The sequence below is a fragment of the Dermochelys coriacea genome, chromosome 1 (assembly GCF_009764565.3).
Source record: "Dermochelys coriacea isolate rDerCor1 chromosome 1, rDerCor1.pri.v4, whole genome shotgun sequence".
Lineage (NCBI taxonomy): Eukaryota > Metazoa > Chordata > Testudines > Dermochelyidae > Dermochelys > Dermochelys coriacea.
In genome coordinates, this window is record NC_050068.2 from 135,657,765 (window position 1) to 135,678,553 (window position 20,789).

At 42.0% G+C, this 20,789-nt stretch overlaps 1 long non-coding RNA gene across 1 annotated transcript in view; it reads left to right on the forward strand.

Moving 5' to 3' along the window:
* LOC122457695 overlaps nt 1-15,535 on the forward strand; it is a 29,281-nt gene extending 13,746 nt beyond the window's left edge. The window contains exons 2-3 of the long non-coding RNA XR_006277369.1: nt 4,950-4,961; nt 15,524-15,535. This is a non-coding gene — a long non-coding RNA (uncharacterized LOC122457695). The remainder of the gene's footprint in view (nt 1-4,949; nt 4,962-15,523) is intronic.
* The last annotated feature ends 5,254 nt before the right edge of the window (nt 15,536-20,789 follow it).

The window sequence follows — 20,789 nt, forward strand, 5'->3', positions numbered from 1 at the left end:
TGCTGTGTCCCAGCAGGGAGAATGAGAGGACAGGCAGAGAGGCCATCTGGTTGCTGCTTGGCAGAGATCATGTTGGCCCTCTGTGCATGGTGTGATGCCCATGGACTGTGTGGGAGAGCAACTGCAGGTGAATACTTGCTGCTGACCCACAGCCCATCTGGATCATGAGAATGCAGTGGGGATGTGCCCAGGAAATGATGGGGACTGCTGGTATCCAAGGCACACTGGTCAGGGATGCAGTCCCATGCTCTGGGTGTCCTTAAGCCTGTGACTGCCAGAAGCTGTGACTGGCCCCGATGGGATGAGTCACTCGATAATTGCCTATTCTGGCCCCACTCTGAAGCATCTAGCATTGGCCACGGTTGGAAGACAAGACACTGGAGAAGATAGACCATTAGTCTGACCTAGTATGGCCGTTCTTATGTGAGATATGTAACAGTGGACAAATCTGACTGACCTAATCCTCTCAAAGGGGATGCCACTCTTCCCCCTGGGAGGAGAGTAACCATAGGGTGACTACTCATCACAGCAGCCTAGAGCAAGGAGAACCAGACACACACATGTGGGAGCCCAGAGAGCAGGAAGGACAATTCCAATCCCTCTAATCTCACCACAGCTTCTGTATTTGAGAGTCTGAGTAGCCCCTGTGTAATGTCACTGGTTCAGGATCCTGTTTGAGTCTTCCAGCTCAGTGGAGCTGTTCACTGCTTGCCCACCCTGGCCTGCCCGGTGCCCTGGTGAGGGGTCAGGCCTCACACTTCCCCACCTTATCTTTCCAGCCATAGTCCCAAATGTGGCTGGGGAGAATTTAAGCTGAATAGGCCAAGAATTTTCAGGGCAGGGAGCCCTGCCCCTCACTTAACAACTGCAAGGGAGTGGGGCAGGAAAGGGAAGGACAAAGCCAGACCTAGGGCCAGTGGTGAGCTGTGGAGCCAGTTCTCACCGGTTTGCCCGAACTGGTTGTTAAATTTTGAACCAGTTTTAGAACCGGTTGTTAACCTGCTTCCCTGCAGAAGGTGCTGAGGCTTTGATGGGCTCTGGTGGGGAAGTGATGTAATTCCTCCTCCGGCCGCCAGGGGCGCTGCGCTATGGGACCCATGTGGGCTGCCGCCTGGCCCTGGGCACGAGCCCTGCTGCTGCTGCTCCCCTGGCCCTGGGGCTCCCGCTGCTGCCTGGTGGGACCCCGGCTGCTCTGCTGGGCCTGGGCTGCGTCCTGCTGCTCTCCCCGTGAGTACCCACCATCCTGCCAGCAGCCAGCCCCTGCCCTGCCTCCAGCCACCCCCGCACCGCCTGCCCTGCCCACAGCCAGCCCCTGCCACACCCCCTGCCCTGCCTCCAGCCACCCCGGCACCCCCTGCCTGCAGCCAGCCCCTGCCGCACCCCCGGCACCCACTGCTCGTGCCAGCCCCTGTCTCCAGCCACCCCTGCACCACGCACGCCCTGCCCTGCCCGCAGCCAGCCCATTTCCAGCCACCCCCTGCCCTGCCCGCAATCAGCCCCAGTCTCCAGCCACCCTCGCACCCCCTGCTTGCAGCCAGCCCATCTCCAGCCACCCTCGCACCCTCTGCCTGCGGCCAGCCCCTGCCACATGCACCCCTTGCCCTGTCCGCAGCCACCCCCGAACTCCCTGCCCTGCCACAGCCAACCCCTGCCGCCTGCACCCCCTGCCCTGTCTCCAGCCAGCCCTGAACCCCCTGTATCCAGCCAACCCCTGCCGCACGCACCCCCTGCCCTGCCTGCAGCCAATCCCACACCCTCCTGTCTCCAGCCAGCTCCGCACCCCCTGCCCTGCCCGCAGCCAGCCCTGCACCCCCTACCTCCAGCTAGCCCTGCCCCACGCCCCTGTCTGCAGCTGGCCCCAAGTCCACTGGTGCCCTGCAGTTGCCAGGGCAGTAACCCTGCACACCTGCTTCAATGAGAGGGGGCAGGGAGCAGCTGGGACCTACACATGTGAACACCCTACGGTGACCAAGACAGCAAGTGTGAAAAATCAGGATGAGGTTGGGAGGTAATAAGAGCCTAAATAAGAAAAAGACCCCAAAATCAGGACTGTCCCTATAAAATCGGGACATCTGGTCACGCTAGCATACCCCCAAGAAGTGGTGGGGACCCACACATGTGAAATGGAGCTCATCTCTAGTTCAGGCCCATCTTTTTTAAAAAAAAACTTTAGGCAGGGTTAACATACATTCGTATTTTCCCAGACAGGTTAGGCTTTTTGGTTCTTAAATCGCCGAAATTCCTCCTGGGAAAATACGAACATATAGTAACCTTGTTGGTACAAAAAATACATACTAGGGCACATCCCTTCAATCAGAACTTTTTATAGGGAACCGGTTGTTAAAATTTTGGCAGCTCATCACTGCCTAGGGCTCCTCACTTTCTGACTAGTTGGGGATCTTTGTCACGCACTCCTATAACAGCTCAGTGTGTTGCAGACGCAGAGAAATTAAAGTTACCAAGGAGGGCCAGAGAAACATCTTTCCTGTCTAATTCACATAAAATGGTCCTGAGTGATCTACCTTATGGAGGTGCAAGAGAACCTCCTCGTTATAGACATGAAATTGGGGGTAGGGGTTTTGCAGGCGGGCAGGCTGTCTTATGCAGTGGTATCATGAGTGAACGCCGTATCACTAAGTGGATGGCATGCTTGTTCTGGTGATTTCATAACAGGAACTCCTTCTGGCCCCTTTTCCATTTTCAAAAGAACAAATACTGGAGAATTTCTTCCCAGCTGCCATGTCAGTCCCTGTCTTCCCCCCTGCCAGCTCCTCATCTCATTACACTGATGCTCCCCCTGTAGATAGCACTAATGGAGCTGAACTTGTGGTGAAAACAGATGGAAATTTGGAGGTGAAAAAGCCTAGAGTTGACACCCCTAATCAGCTGATTCTGCAAACCTTTACTAACAACATTGACTCTCAAGTATTTTTGTTTTTTACCATAGAACTACTCATGTGAACAAGTCTTGGCAGGATCAGCCCTTAGCATTTACATTATAGCACCTTATAATGACCAAATATGACTTTGTCACTTTCTGCTTAAGTGTCTTTTGAAGTTTGGGAGGTGGGGAGACTGACAGATTAATAACACTGGACACTGAAGACCATACTTCATCTAGGAGCATATTTTCTTACCTAGATACAGATGTACGTCAGGCAACATTGATGGGAGTTAAACTCCTAATTATAGTCTTATACATTGTGTGGCCTAATAATTTCTTCTGCCAACATCCTCTAACTGTTCAGCAATTTTCTGCAACTTTTTGCTTTTTTATTGTTCCTTAAATGTTTCCTCTGTTATTTATTAATAACTTTCACAATCACCTTCTTTCTTTGTAGTTTTTTAAATGCTCTGTTTTCCCTGCATCCCCAGATTTTAAAAAAATTATATGGCTCTTAACCTCTATCTACACTGATTTTTGTTGTTGCTGCTGCTCTTTGGCCATACTCTTGATTTTACTGCAATGAATTTTGATTGCAGCCTCTTCATCTCTGTCTTAAATACAGACCCCTCATGCATCACAGAATTCCTTCCCATTTGCTTTTGCTCCTTTTGCATGACTTCAGAGTCTGTTTTCTGAAGTCTAATATTGTTTGTTACTGTTAAATCTTATGGTAATATAATCACTAGCTCTGAGGTGCTCCAGTTTCAACCTTCTTACGTAGCTTGGTTTCAATTAAGCTGCATTCAACAGCCAGCATTCCCAGTTCCAGCACTCCCATGAGCATGGGGTACAATCATAGCCTTCTCAGTTTTGGGATGTGAGGCAAGGGAAGGCAACATCAAGAGATGCAAGATGAAGGTAATAGAGTTGGGCAAACTACTTTCAGCAAACAATCTGACAAAGCTGGCTTTTTCTGTTCCAGAATGATCTGGCAACAGAATTTTACAGTGTTTTTTCAGTCTCTGGATTGCTTGTGAATTGATCACCATGACTATCACTTCTAGTACTTGCTATTCATGCTCTGTGATTGATCACTTAAGTCACATGTATTGTTTCTGCTCCCTGATTCAGTGACTCTCCAAACCCATGCAGAGCTTTCACAATGGACACAAACATTTCCTATATGAATAAGTATTTGCATGAGCATTCATATCCCAATATGCATTTGCAAGAGTCTGTGTAACACACTTCCTCACAAACATTCTTGCTAACAATTTTTCTTACATGTTTGCAAAAGCGTATAAAAAGGAAGTGAATAACACTGAAGAAAATTCAGTTTTTATTTGAAAGAATGTTTGCACTAGTTTGTTTGTTGTTGTTGTTGGGGGTTTTTTTTTTTTTGGCTGCACTATTTCTTCGTATCCAGAAGGGAACAGGGAAGCACAGTAGAGTGAGGGATGAAACAGAGGCACTTGAAATAAATGTGAGTTTCTATGCAATAATGCAAAGATTGTCCTGTGAAGGCACCAAACCAACAATCATATTAAGTTTGTACTTGCCTCAGTTAAGTCATGATTAATGGTGGGTTTAGGTGCTTTAGTCCCAGTTTTGGCTCCACTGTGATCCACAAAACTCTCGCCAAACCCTTTAGGTACCTCAACGTCCAGACTAAAGATTCCCTAGGGGTCTAGGTTTCTGCCTTTGCGCATGTGCACTGATGCCTCCTTCTAGGTGTCTAGCTGGCATTCTCCCACCGAATCCCCAGCGTGGTTCATGAACCATGGTAAAACAGGCATTTGGCCACCTAAGTTACATATGGAGTTCAATCTGGTGCATGTCTTTAGAGGCCGCTTACCAGAGCGAGTCCCATTCAAAGCTGGGTGAAGGAGGAGCTATGGGAGCTTTTGAGGTGTATAAAGTGGGGATTGCTGGTGGAATAACCTCCCCCTTTCATTATTTCTAACAATGGATAGCATGTGTGGAGATAGGCAGGTGTTAAAGAAAAAGTGAAATAATTCAAAATGGTCTGTGACTCTTTTGGGAATTAATCTGAGGAATCCAGCAGCTTCTAGAAGTCCACTGAGGCTACAAATCAATTGGGAAGCAAATTCTAGAAGAGGAGGAAAGAATCTTGGCCCTGAGAAATTTGCTTACACACATGAAAATCCTACCTGATGCAGAAACAAGTTCTGCTGCAAAGAAGAAAAGAGGCAATCGAGGTTCCTGTAATTCCCATCTCCCTGCCTCTCTCTGAACCTATATTGACTGAAGTCTTTTGCTGGCAGGTATACAAATTGCCTCATTAGTTCTTCTGAGTCTACATTTTTCACAGTATGAACATAGAACAAATAATCAAAGCCAAAATCACAGCAGGCTCGAATTCCCAAACTAAATACTTGTCAGGAGACATAATAACATTGTGTGAGAAACTCTCACAACAGAAAAATTAGTCTCTCTCTTTGGTCAAAAAGAATCAAAATCTTCCTTATGCCAGTCTGTTTTTAACTACTGGTTTGTACAGTTTACCCAAATAAGTATCGGGCCTGTAGCTGTGAACATACCAACCAACTTTATTGCCAGTTTAGTTTTTGATCATGAACATTCACTACCTATGGGTTCTATATGTATGTTTTTGTATCTAGTTGTAATTTAAATATTTTTCTACTCTTGATTTCTTTTATCTATCTCCACTCTGATAATTATATAAATTACAGCTAGTTGATATATGTATAATTATTGCTCTATTTATTTAAATATATACCTGCATTTTGAATGATAAAAATAGACCTATTTCATATGTAAAAATACTTTCAATGTTAAATATTTTTGTATTATTTTTGTATATATATTCTGTTTGGGGAAAACACACAGTCTGTCATTCATGGTGTTTTCTTTGGCTTTATTAAAGGTTAGTGATCCACCCGCAACGGGCACTCCAAGCATTACAGTCATGGAGGCGGGGAACCCAGCACATCAGAGCTTTGCCTGGGACGGAGTCCGACGGAGGGGCAGACAGTCAGCGTTAATAAGCATTACACAAAAACAGCTCATGAATATAAAGTTAGGTGCTCCTTAAAGGGGGAATTTCTACTACCTGGCAAAGGGTCATGCAAAGCAGCTGTGTCCTTCAAGAACTATCTCCTACAATAACAAATCAGCTGTGTCCTTCAAAAACTATCCCTATCCCATAGTAACGAAGCAGCTATCTATGTCCCACAGTAACCTCTCGGCTCGAGAAAGCAGAAGTTCCCTGGCGAGGCCGTAACAGTCTTCCGCAGTCCCTTACAATACCTACTCTGCAGCTTACATTGAACCTCACCATTCAGAGCAGTGTAACTTGACTTGCCACCGGGTTTAGACAAGTGGCAAATCAGCTCCCTAGCGTACGGTGTGGATGATAGCATTTTTACAATTGCTTTGTACTAATTTTGCATGGGTGTGATAGACTGCTCAGGACACAAGAATCAAGTCTCTTTGTTTTCTGTATTCTGCACTTACATTTCTCAAGAGTCTGCTGCCTGTGGAAGACACCTGCCATTTTGTGAGACAAAGCTGACGTAGCCTCTTACAAGGAAGCTGCATTGTGCTCTGTAGAACATCTATATTTGTTCTTTCTTATCTAGTTTGTTTCATTAGGCCAAGACTTTTAAGAGGAGGGGGCCTAAAATAAGTTGCCTGACTTTAGAAAAGTACATTCAGCTGCCTCTATTGACTTCAGTAGTTTGCTCAGCACTTCCAAAATAAGTGACTTAAGATGGATTTAAAAGCCTAACTTTTCACACGAGTTTGAAATTCTTGGCCTTAATCTAAAATTAAAAACAACTGAGCCTGAAAATACATGAAGGCTCTTTGTGCATGAAAGAATCTGGCAGTGGCCTCTCCTATGTTCTCAGTTAAGCACACTAGCTAGCCATATCTGTATCCCATAAGCACTCTCGCCCAGTGGAACAGCATACAATCCAGCCATGAAAAAGCCATTTCCTTGCTCTCTGACCCAGGCAAAGAAGGCTACAGTGCCAACAACTGGCACAGAAAACCTTCAGGGTGATTTTGGCTGACTGACAAACAAAAGTTCAGTGTCAGTGTTGTAACTGTAACTAGAAAAACCAAACAATTCTTACTCCCCCTCAGTTAACTGACAAGGTAACTGAGGAAGAGGAGGAGAGCTTTTTGCTGACTTTCTTGGGGTTGAGGAAGCATTTTGCAATGCACACTGTGTTTACCTTTGCCTAAAGCAGGAGGATTGCCTCTACCCTTTGTGGACAGAGAAAGCTCATTGTAAGGATATGTTCTTCCAAGTCTTATTGCATTGTTTTTTTTTAGGGATAGCAATCAAGCATACACTCAAAAAGTCATGGAAAAAGGGTTTCAAATGCTAAAGGCATCTGCACATTCAGAGCCACAAATGACACAAGGAATTAGAACAGTCAGTCAGAATAATTTATAATGAACATTTATATATAGTCTTCAATCAAAAAATATCTTCACTTAAAGTGCTGCTCAGAGATGAGACAATGACCAAAGCCTTAATTCTGCATTGGGTTCTTGCTCTCTGGGCTGATGTAAGAGTGTGTCCAAATTTCCTTTGCAATTCTGTTTCCTGGAAGTAGATCTTTGCAGGATTCTCACCTCTGGGCCCTAGCTTCTTAGAACAAGACTGGCAGAATACATCTAGCACTGAAAATTTTGTTTTTTTTTAAACTCTTGAGAGCAGTGATAGTAGGCTAGAGCATGAGCCACTGTACACCCCATTTGGCCATTGCACCCTAGATGATAAATGCTGCCCTCCAAAGATCCTGGCAGTACCTTTAACTAAGCAGCTGGCAGAGAAAAGTCTTTTGTTTTTATAGTAAGCCTCTTAACCTCACGTTAGTCAACTATGACATCAGTGTTTGCAGGTCCACTGATTTCAGCAAGTGAGAGGGGAAACCTACTGGAAAACTTAGAATTGTTTCTCATGGATGATTTTATATGTAACTATCACACATACTATGAATGCTCTTGTCACTGGCAGCAGCAAATATGGCTAAATTAACCTACATCCATCAATGGGTTCAATGGGAGTTACATATGGTGTAAGTCGGGATAGAATTTATATATTGTATATTAGTAAAATCCCACTCCAAAAGAAAATGGAATTAATGGTCACCAGATTTTTAACACGAGTTTTCATCTTTGGGCAATAAAATGATCAAATATTCTTAGGATGTGTTCCTTTTGTTTCCACTCTGCTTAGGTATCTGAGGATTCTGTTTGAGGGTAGGTGACAACGTCTGGTGTACGTTGTGACACCCCCTTGACTGACAATATATTTGGCAAAGGAAGGGAGACCTAGATGTGGCGGTCTGTACAAACCCTGCACCAGCCAAGAAGGGGTTAAAGAGCAGCGTTGGGATCAGCTAGCTTTGCCCTGCTGCACCAGCAAGGCATACCAGTCTTTAAGGAGGATCCTTTAAAAAGGGAGAAGCCTATAGGTGAAGGCCCTGGCTAGGGTGTGGTTGAGCTACAGTTTGGGGGAGATGGAAGAGCAATGGAAAACAGTGAAACGCAGAATCTAGAAAATGATGGAGACAACTGAGGGGGAGACTGTTCATAGGTTAGAAAAAAGAGAAGTATGGATATGCCAGAGATAGAAGAAGAAACAGCAGGCAGAAAGACAGGAAAAAAACAAAGAGAAAATTCAAATGTGGGTAATAAATCACTAGTCAAGGATGTGAAGATCATAAATGTAAACCCACTGAAAATGGCAGAGTGGATTTTAAAAAAGATGTAGCACTAGAAAGCTACAAGGAGGAGATCTATTAATTGAATGTAAAATCATGGAACAAGTGGGGAAAATATTAAAGATTAAACTGAAAGGAAAACTGAAAGGAAGCTGCTAACTGGCTACGTATCTCACAGAGATGAGGAGCTGTGGGAATGCTGATTGGAATGAAGATGAAGTAAAGCAAGGCATAGGGGATAAGGTAGTATATGCTAAGCATCTAATTAGCAAGAGAGGAGGGGATAGAAAGCCATCAACACCTGTGCTAGTTACATTTAAAGGAGAAACCCTTCTAGATGAAGTAACAATAAGATACCAGATTTTTTTTATACAAAACCATATATCACATCCCCAGAGAGGTGCTACGGATGCCGGAGGATTGGATATATAGCAAATATATGTAAAGGGAAAATTGGATGTAGTAAATGTGGAGGGGAATACTTCTATGACAATTTTGTGGAAGAAATGGCATAAAAGTGTAGCAACTACAGTGGAAAGCAAAATATAGCGTAGAGAAGTCATATAGTTGTAAAGCAAGCAAGAGAGCTAAAAACAAGAAAACACGTTACAAATAGCATATTGTGTGTAGAAGCTGTTAGGAGGTATTTAAGACCGGAAGGGGAAAGGAAACTCTGGAGAAAGAGAAACACACAACAGAATAAATCAAAGAATATAATGAGTGATACAGGGGAAATAGAAGACAAGTATATAGACAAAGAGGCTAATAGCTTTTGTGATAGAAGTAATAAATTGCACATTACAGGGGTAAAAACAGAGAAAATGAAAACTATAGTTAAAGCAGCAAAAGAGTACCTACGTGTTAGCAACGCATCCTTAGAATGACTCCATGCTTTAAGCAAAGAAATAATGAAGGATAAATAGAAAGTCACTAACTATTTACAGATGGAATACATGTGTCCATGTGCTATCAGCCTAGGAACTAAAGAAAATTCTCTTTGATAAGGCAACTAAACCTGAAGATAAGAATGGCCTGACCCAGCATGACCAATGGTCCATCTAGCTCAGTATCCTGTCCTCTGACAGTGGTCAGTGTCAGATGCTTCAGAGGGAATAAATAGAACAAGGCAATTATTGAGTGATCCATCCCATGTCATTCAGTCACAGTATCTGCCAGCCAGAGGCTAAGAGACACCCAGAGCATGAGTTTGCATTCCTGATCATCTTGGCTAATAGCTATTGATGGACCTATCCTCCATGAATTTATCTAGTTCTTTTTTGAACCCAGTTATACTTTTGTATACTTTAGACTTCACAATGTGCTCTGGCAATGAATTTCACAGGTTGACTGTATATTGTGTGAAGAAGTACCTCCTTATGTTTGTTTTAAACCTGCTGCCTTTTCATTTCATTGGGTGACCTGTGGTTCTTGTCTTATGTTAATGGGTAAATAATACTTTTGCTTTCTCCACAGCAGTCATGATTTTATAGACCTCTGCCATTTCCCCTTTAATCATCTCTCTTCCAAGCTGAAAAGTCACAGTCTTTCTAATCTGTCCTCATACAGAAGCTGTCCACACCCCTAAACATTTTATTTATCCTCTCTGTACCTTTTCCAATTCTGATATACCTTTGAGATGGGGCAACTAGAATTGGACACAGTATTCATGGCAAACCATGGATTTATATATTGGTATTATGATATTTTCTGTCTTATCTATCCCTTTCCTAATGGTTCCTAACATTGGTAGCTTTTTATCTGTCACTTCAAATTGAACAGATGTTTTTAGAGAACTATCCACAATGACTCCCAAGATCTCGTTCTTGAGTGGTAACTGCTAATTTAGACCTCATCATTTTGTATGTATAGTTGGGATTATGTTTTCCAATGTGCATTACTTTGCATTTATCAACATTGAATTTCATCTGCCATTTTGTTGCCCAGGCATCTATTTTGTGAGATCCCTTTGTAACCCTTCACAGTCAGCTTTGGGCTTAACTATCTTTAGTAATTTTGTATCATCTGGAAACTTTGCCACCCAACTGTTAACCACTTTTCCCAGATCATTTGTGAATATATTGAACAGCACTGGTACCACTACAGATCCTTGGGGAACCTTAATGCTTACCTCTCCCCCTTCTGAAAACTGACCATTTATTCCTTCCTTTATTTCCTGTCTTTTAACCAGTTACTAATCCATGAGAGGATCTTCCCTCTTATCCCATGATTGCTTACTTTCCTTAAGAGCCCTTGGTGAGAGAACTTGTCAAAGGCTTTCTGAAAGTCCGAGTATACTGGATCGACCTTGTCCACTTTTGTTGACTCCCTCAAAGAATTTTAATAGACTGGCAAGGCATGATTTTCCTTTACAAAAACCATGTTGATTCTTCCCCAACAAATTGTGTTCATCTATGTATCTGATAATTCTGTTCCTTATTATCGTTTTAACCAATTTGCTTGGTACTGAGTCATTTGCATACTGATATCATTTACATGCAAGAAACATGGTTAACAGGAAAACTAGATTTCAGAATCCTGGGATATGGCATCTAAAGGAAAGACAGAGAAGTAGGAAGCGGAGTGAGAGTTTGCACATTTATTAAGAAAAACTTAAATTATCTTGTCATGGAGGTGAAGAAATTAAATATAGAGTATAATGTTATTGAGATTCCAGAGCAAAACCAATCTGCATCTTTGTGAATATATAATATATACAACTACTGTGGAAAACTGCAGATTAAGAATTTGACAGAGATAACTGAAGATGCAACAAGTCCATATATTATATGTGGAGACCTAAACAGCCATAATAGATCGTCGGGGAGTGGAAAAAACAAGAACAATAAATGTCTAGAAGAATTTATTGATGAAAATAATTCAGAAATATTGAATGATGGTATACCCAGTAGGTGCAATGCAGCCAACAAAAGTCTCTGTTGTCTAGATCTGGGAATTGTGTCAAGCAATATTGCAAACAAATGCAGTTGGAAACTCGATAAAGAGGATGTAATGGGAAGTGATCACTTTCCTGTACTTATAGTTTATCAAGGTAAAGGCAATGTTGAGGATGGAGAAAGGCAGAATATAAAATGTGACCTATTTAGAAAAAATGTAGTAAAAACATTAATGAACAAGGTATAAGTGATGACATTGAGTACTTTAGTAGCAATATAACTATCATGATGGCAGCAAAGTTAGGTATACCTAAGATATCAAGTCACCCTAAACATTGAAACCACATAGTACTGTGGAATGAGGAGTGTAAAAAAGCAATTATGGAAAGAAACAAGGCATATAAGAAAGAAAAAAACATACAATGAATAGGGATGACTTAATGAAACATAAAATGAATAAGGCAATTGCACGAAGGACTATTAAAAAGGCAGTGGGGTAAATGCTGTGGGAAAATAAAGATACTAAAACATCAGAAGTATATAGCAGATTAGGACAATAAATGGAATATGGAATAAGAGCAGTTCTATATGAGGTCTCATTGTAGAAGGTCTAGGGATAAAACACTTGAATGGAGAAAAAGCGGAAGCCCTAGCAGAAACATACAACGACATTAGTAATAGTGAAAATCGGAGTATAGAAATGTGCGTGGGAAAAAAAAATTAAAGAGTTATGAGAACTAGGGGAGATGAGAGGAAGATGAAGATACAATATGAAATTAAAACTTCTGTATGAGGGAACTTCGAAAAGCTATTTTTCTCCATTCAAGTGTTTTATCCCTAGACCTTCTACAATGAGACCTCATATACACAAACAAGGAAACATTCCTGCACTCACCCTCTGTGGGAGATCATTTATCATTACATTGAATAAGGTGGCGCTGACGACACTACTCTGTGTCATGATTGTATATATAGAACAGGCATTCCCTACTCTGGCTTGCATAGTTCTTTCATATACATTTAACACCATTATAAATGCTGGAGGCAAAGCGGGATTTGGGATGGAGGCTGACAGCTCATGACCCCCCATGTAATAACCTCGCAACCCCCTGAGAGGTCCTGACCCCCAGTTTGAGAACCCCTGCTATAGCTGAAAGTAAAAACTCTGCACCAGACAAGGACTGAAATGCTAATACACTTGGATGAAGAGAGTCTGAAAATGCTGCTAAAACTGTACAACAGTATATGGGGAAAAGGCAGGCTACTAATGGAATGAAAACATGCAGTTGTCATCCCAGTGTGGAAACCAGGTAACAAGACCTGCAAACAAGACCTGATGCATACAGGCCAATTGCCCAAGCCATGGAAAGAATGATGATTGAAAGATTAACAACATATCTAGAGAAAAGTGGACTTATAGATAATGTGCAAAGTGGGTTCAGGAGGAGGAGGAGTGCAGAGGATCATATTATAAGATGGGAAACGGAAGCACACAAAAAATACGAGAAATAAAGAATATATGATAGTACCTTTCCTAATTATTGAGAAAGCATATGATATGTTATGGAAAAAGGGTTTACTGCATAAAATAACATCCATGGGCATGTTAAAATAACATCCATAAAAGAAAGACTATTTAGGTGGATAAATTATTCCTTAAGTAAAAGAACTATGCAAGCCAGAGTAGGGAATGCCTGTTCTATATATACAATCATGACACAGAGTAGTGTCGTCAGCGCCACCTTATTCAATGTAATGATAAATGATCTCCCACAGAGGATGAGTGCAGGAATGTTTCCTTGTTTGTGGATGATTGTGATATATGGGCTAAAAGAAGAAACCAGGAAATAGTTAAGAAAGGAATTCATGAAGCACTTAAGAAAAGGGTGCAATGGCGATATGTGTATCTTTAAATCTTCAATTCTCAAAACTAAAGGAATATGATATTCACTAAAAGGAAAATTTTAAAAGATTGTAAACTGTCTTTATACGGATAGCTAATAAGTAGAATTAAAAGCTACAACTTCCTGCATGAGACAGTCGATAGCAAGCTAACATGGAATGCTCGTATTGAAAATATTGTAAATAAATGTAAAGGTAAAATCAATCTACTTACAAGCATTTCTGGAACCATCTGGGGTGTGAATAAAAAAGCAATGGTAATGCTTTATAGAGAATTAATAAGATCAGTCATTGAATAGGGATGCCAAGTGTTTACTTCAGCATATAAAATGAACCTAAGGAAGCTAGACTCAATCCAAGCCCAGGTATTATGCATTGCGGTTGGTACCTTCAATACGACTCCTTTGTGTGTAATGCTGATAGCTGCTGGTGAGATGCCTGTAGCATTATAAATAAAATGATTGGACTTTTGGGCAAAAGTCACAGGAAACAGGGAAGATGGAAACACTAAACAAATACATAAAAGATGCTGGGAATTCAGTAGAGAACATGGGGGGAACGGGACCAAAATGCCTCATGTTAATAGGATTAAAAGATGCACAAAGGAACTAAGAGAAAAGAAAGACCTAGAATAGATTAGCATATATAGCCTGTGAAAAAGCACTATAGGTGGAAAATTACCCTCCCCCAATATGAATGTGGAACTATATAATGAAAGTAAGAGGGGAAGAGGAGAACTAATTGTATTAAATATAGCAAATTGATATATATGTGACAAATGGGGCAAATATTACCAAATATTTATGGATGAGTCTAAAGATGAGAAAACTGGGAGAGTAGGTACAGCACTCTGCATTCCGCCACTTATAATAAAGAAATCCATTCGACTACCAAATTTTGTAACAGTTACGATAGCTGAAATAGCAGGTGTTATATAGGATACTGGATGTGCGATCTACCTCCATTGTTATCTTGTCAGATTTGCTTTCAGGACTACTGGCAATCAAAAATGGGAATTCAGATAGCAGAAATGATATAATTAATGAAATATTGTTACTAACAACAGAATTAGCACAGATGGGAGCAAATATTGAAACAGCATAGATCCTGGTGCATCTTGGGATAGCCGAAAATGAGGTGGTAGACAAAGTAGCAACAAATGCTATAACAATAAAATTGTCATGGAGATCCCTGAAAGTAAACAGACCTTTACAAACCTATTTAAAAATGAACTAAGAGAGGAGTGGTAGGAAGTATGGACAAAAGAAACAAGGGGGAAAAGATTTCATGAAAAATGCCCTATAATCAAAAATACTGACCTACTGCAAGCACCTGAGAGAAAGAGTGATGCAGTTCTTCTTTGAATATTTACCGGACACTGTGGCTTTAACAGTAATTTAGCCTTAAATAATAAACACAAAGATGAGTCCAGTGGCACCTTAAAGACTAACAGATTTATTTGGGCATAAGCTTTCGTGGGTAAAAAACTCGCTTCTTCAGGTGCATGGAGTGAAACTTACAGATGCAGGCATAAATATACTGTATATTTATTTATTTATTTTTATTTATTTATACAGTATATTTATGCCTGCATCTGTAAGTTTCACACCATGTACCTGAAGAAGTGGGTTTTTTACCCCCGAAAGCTTATGCCCAAATAAATCTTAGTCTTTAAGGTGCCACCGGACTCTTCGTTGTTTTTGTGGTTACAGACTAACACGGCTACCCCTCGGATACTAAACACAAAGATGGACTGTGTGAGACATGCAAAGTCCAAGAAACAGTTAATCTCATTTTTTGAGACTGAAGAGTGTAACATTGATAGGGGGTTTTTGTATGACAAACTCAGGCATCTCAAAATAACCAAGCTTATGCTAAAATACCTCGTAGGACCATCAGGAAAATGGGGCACAACTAAGAAAGCAATATTACAATTTTTTTAAACATACTGGGAAAAGAGAGAGACTGTAAGTACATATCCATGAAATCCAGCACCTGGCAGTTATAGACTGAGAATGTGAATCTGCTACACCACAACATACAACCACAAGAGAAGGACCCAGCTTAGGGAGATGGACAGACCTCTTATCCTCAACTCCCAGGGAGGAGCTTTGCAGAGATCCTAGCTGCTTTAGGTTGCCTATGAGAACAGAGCAGTAGGACACATGGTTGGAGGATCCTCGTAGGACAGAGAAGCTGGTGCTGCTCTTATTTCTGTTCATTTAGTTTCCTTTCCTTTCGTAGTTTGAGAACCAGGACTTGGGCTTGACCCTGGGGCAGACTGTTGCTGAGAATAGGAGCCTCCTTAGGAGGAAGTGGGACAATACAGGAAGTAGCCCAGGAAAGAAGCAAAAGGTCTGACAAGACAGACAGTAACCACTTGCTACAGGTCTCTGGGCTGGAACCCGAGGCGGGGGGAGAGACTGGGTCCCCCTACAGCCTCATTGGGGAGATTAGTGGGAAGACCACAGACATATGAGGCTGGAAGGACTATTGGGTCTGGGCTGTTGACCTGGTGTGAGGCCCTGCGACTATTGGGTGAGAAACCCTGGTTTGCCCCAAAAGGGATGAGAGCAAAAATGTGACTAGCTGGAGAGCCAAGACACATGGCAAAGGGACCACCAGTAAACCTGGGTGGTCAGTTGGCAAGGCTACAGAGGAATTAACCCTGTATCCTAGCCATGAGGTGGCATGCTGGCTGGAGAATCACTTTACCACACTAGGGTATAACACCCTTTGATATGAGTCTGAATCTAAGCTACAGGGTTGGAGCGAGCACTGGAGAACGTTACACAACTGCAATTTGGCAAAACTCAAAATATTTGCCTTTTCAGTTTTGCAGAAGCAATGAAAATGTGTTTATTTCAGGAAATCCTCTGCACCAGCTCTTAAGTTCTCTACCCTAGTTGCTTGTGGAGCTGAAAAATCAGTTATCAGTTCATTATGCTATTTTGTCTCCAACTGAATGTTACTTATCTGTGTAATCCCCAGAGCTGTGCTGAGTGTCACAGCCAGGGCCATCTCATGAAGCATAGTAAGCAATCAGTGAGGCAGTTTTGCTATGTTTTAGTTTCCCAGATGAACCAAATTATGCCCATTTTCTTCCTGCCAGTGAAGTGTAGCTGACTAGAACTTCAAAGTATGTCAGTGATAAGCTTGCTAACTCTGGATCATAGTCTTTTTTCAGTTACACTTGTGTAAATCCCTGGGTAACACCATTTGTGCCAATTAATGTACCTATCATAGAGAATCATAGAATCATAGAATATCAGGAGATCATACTTGATCCTGAGCAGAATCTGGCCTCCTCCCTCAAACAAAGCACCTTACCATGCCTCAAGTAGAGCTCTCACACATTTGGCACAGACTGAGCAATGAACTTGGATTTTTCATTTGATCTGAGGAAAAAGTGCATTAGAATTATGGGATTTTTCTTCATACCCTAATGCCTGGTGTACATCAAGAGTAGGGAAATCAAACCAAGCAAAAAGTCTTCATTTGCTTGTGAGAACTGAATCTTGAATCTGCAGGATTTGTGGCCTATGAAAATTCTGTAGGTCAGCTTATTACACGTCAGGCATTAAAATTTCTCTTTCTAAAATGAGAGTATTTAAGAAATATTGTATAGGGGGGCATAATTCCTATATGTCCCCAGCCCAAATACTCTCCAACTATTCATATCTGAAGTACACCTTTTCTATCCAAAGGGAAACTGGGCTAGTGGGAAGTTGCTCTTGCCGTTCCCATTAAAATTGTCTTCCAAAGAGTTTCTGCCTTGCTGCTCTAGTTCTCCTCAGTCTGGATGAGGAAGCTAAAGACTAAAATGATAGGCACCTTTTCTGAATTTCATAATCGGGAAGTAAGGGCTGTTTTATTTGGTATTATTTCAATTATCTTCAGTATAAAAATGACTTTAAATATCTGTCCAGCTCTCTCTGCCCGTAGGGAAAGTCCTGTAGAAAACAACAACCACTTTTTCAACCAGCCCACAGAAATTTATCAGCTATAGAATTTTAAGATTTTTTTAAAAAAATCATTAGAGATCCTTCTGTGCTAAATTATATACATTTTTTAGAATAATGTTTATGGAACACTGTTGAATGTTCATAGAACCCTATTATTTTTACCCTTACTAAATTGTATAGGGCCCTTTTATAAGGATATGAACAACATGGTAGTGCCTAACTTATAGTTTGCTTCTTCCCTTCCCCCTCTCTGTATGTGTGGTTAGTGTCTACTGCCTCAGTGTGCAATATGGTTATGTGCATTTAGGCCCTGCAGGGCTTCCTGCCCATAGCACACTGTCATGGTTCTGTCTGACACAAAGGTAGCAATCTTTTAATTTTTCTTTGGAATGAATGACATTTGTTCACAAAACCAACCAGCTAAAATGACACTTCCCAATTCATTCCCTAATACTAATTGATTATTGTTTTGTTTGGATGACTTTGGGCAGCTTTCCAGGTTTGCCAATGCCACGAGTTCAAAAGTCACGAGTCAGGCCAAAAAAGATGGACTTAAAAAGGAGACTTTTTTTTTTTTTGGCACCAACACCCTTGCACTACTTTTTTGGTCTGTCTTTTGCTTTTGAAATCCTGGTGGGTAGGCCTCTTTTTGTGTATGCATTTTTGTGGAACTCTAACTCAAATGCACTAACGTCCTCCCCCACAAACACACTACCTCCCTTTTACCTCTGATTGATGGGGAGAACGCTTCCTTGGGCACTGACCTCAGTTTTGTTCTCTGTTCTCTGTCTTCCTACTTCCCTGACTTTTGGGACTGCCCAGCCCTCAGCTACCCTCTTTGCTCAGTGCTCACCGCTCAGTTCCTCTTCAGAAGACACTGCCTCTTCTTCCTGCCCAGTCTCCTCTGTATAGGGGCTCACCAACAGTCGGGTGGGAGGGAATAGTGCAGCAAGCCTGGGGCTGCCTCCCTGCAGGATCATGCTCCTAAGATCCTTTTTCTCCTTCCCACTGCTCCCCATGCCTTCTCTCCCTGTATCCAGTACAGCACTGTGTGAGGGTGAGAAGTTGTCTCCCCATTCGATGAACCACCACTCCCACGCTCTGTACAAGAGGTGCATACGGGACAGCTGAGATGCCACAGGGGAGGCAGCAAGCTGAGCCTTTGCTGTTGGCACCCAGTGCAACTGCTACAGCTCAGCCCCACAAAGGCAGCCTCTGGTGGCTGCAGCACAATTTACAGCTCAGGCAGAAGTCCCCTTGCGAGAAGGCAAAAGAGAGTAAAATTGAGCGATTTGCAAAAATGTCATGTGGTCAACACTGGGTTCCATTCCAACCATTATAATGACATGTGTCTTCAGTTCTGTACCTCCGTAATCCCAGTAGTTCCAAAAGCAACACAAATAAGCCAGTAGAGGGTATGGTAATAGCCATTTGTGTAGGACTCAGATTTCAGCAGGAGTTTCAGGTGTATGAGGAATGCAGGGTCTAGCCCTGGGTGTGTGTCCATTTGAAAGTAGTGTGTGAGAGGGGGAGACTGAAGGGATGTAGAAACTGGTGGTATAGTGCCAAAGTATAATCAATAGCCTAGTAAATAATTTACATATCCTTGTCTTTGATTCACAGAAGCACCTCCCACTGGTGCTTCCATGGTAGTGCCACACAGGCTCCCTCAGCAACCCTTGACATGAGCCCTGCTGCTGCTGTCAGGGAGCCTTTACTCCAGTGCCCCTGCATATGTGAAACTCTCTTAGGGGAACATGGTCTTAAGCCACAGGAAAGGATAATATATACACACCCCAGTTGCCAGATAGCAGTAGCAGGTCTCATCTCAGAGATGGCTCCCATAGGGGCAAGTGCATTAGTACCATGGAAACACTGATAACAGTTACTCCCACAATACTATCATGTCCTGTCAAGATACACTCAAAAAGAATGTACATTTTCATAGTATTGATACAGAGCTTTGAGGAACTCTGCTTGGTTGTCACCAGCTAATCTGATCAACAGTGAATGATGCTGCTTGAAGATAATTATTGATGAGTTTGAAAATAACCCGTGACAAGAGACCACGGTGACTACTAATTTATGTAAATGCACTTGTTTCTATTCTTATCCTAGAGTGTGAGCTCTCTGAGACAGGGACTGTTTGTTATTTGTACCGCATGTGGTTTACAGTATTGCTTGTAAACCTACCCCATGAGTGAATGCCCCAAATGGCACTGCAGCCATGGGGTGTGTGTGCGTGCAATTTTCAACTCCTGATCATGTGAATGTGTGTGTGTGTGTGTGTGTGTTGGGGGTTAATGTGGCTCTACAGGCATGAATAGACAAACCATAACATCCACAGTCTTGGATTAAAAAATTACAATTGACACCTGGTTTGCTCAGGTGGCCCTTTTGGCTGTGCCTGCTCTGGCAAAAGGCTCCCCCCCTCCCCGCCGCCTTTTGTCCTGTTCTTGTTTTGGCTTCCCTTTGAAGTCCTGGTGTATTTTCATGTCTTTTAGATACATTGGCTGGTGGAGTTTTCTTGAGTGCTGGACTTATTTGCCTAGAATTTTGTCCTCATTTAAACAAGCTCCCTTCTGAGCAGACTGATTAGGATTTCTCCCTGCAGAATGGTACCTCCTGCTCTTTCCTCTCACTCTTTTTGCCTCAGACTCTCTTATGTTTCTGAGTGGAGGTAGTAGGACGCACATAGCTAGGATACTAAGGTTCTCCACTTTCATTCAGGCCACTACAGTGTGACATCTGGTTACCAGGAGAGCTTCTGAAATATGCCCCAAAGGACAGTAAAGAGAAAGAAACAATTTGAATTTTTTCATCCAGAACCAAAACAGAAGGAGAGGAGATCCCCAGAATTATTTCATGATCTCTTTCAGGATCATATATTTAAATAATCCTCCATATATTTAAATAATCCTTGAATGGACAAATGACAAAGTTTGGCCAGCCACATTAAAAAGAAGGATTTTATGAGATTTAAAATCTGGCTAACTTGCTCTACTACAGTTTAGAGAAAAGAGTGGGAATGAGACCTAAAAATTGACATCTTGAGGAAAATTGTGCAATGTTTTCGAGACATTGGTAAAAACCAAACCAAACCCATACCATTTCAGAAGCTCTTGTGAAGGAAATTACTTCCCTCAATAGGCAACTGGAAAATGTAGAAAGTTATTAAAAATATAAACATCCAAATATAGTGGATGGGATTACTGCAGGAGAAGACCTTGAAAAATTGTTGCCTAGGAGATTTGGAGCGGCTTGCAGATTAAAAAAGTACGTGACATTCCTAACAACTAAGGCTACTACCTTCATTACTCAGTGAGGAAAAGTTACCCCACCCCTCACTTTGCAATGCTAAGAAAATAGGTTTCATATTGAAGGTTAATTCCAGCAGCACATTCATTATTCTTTCCAA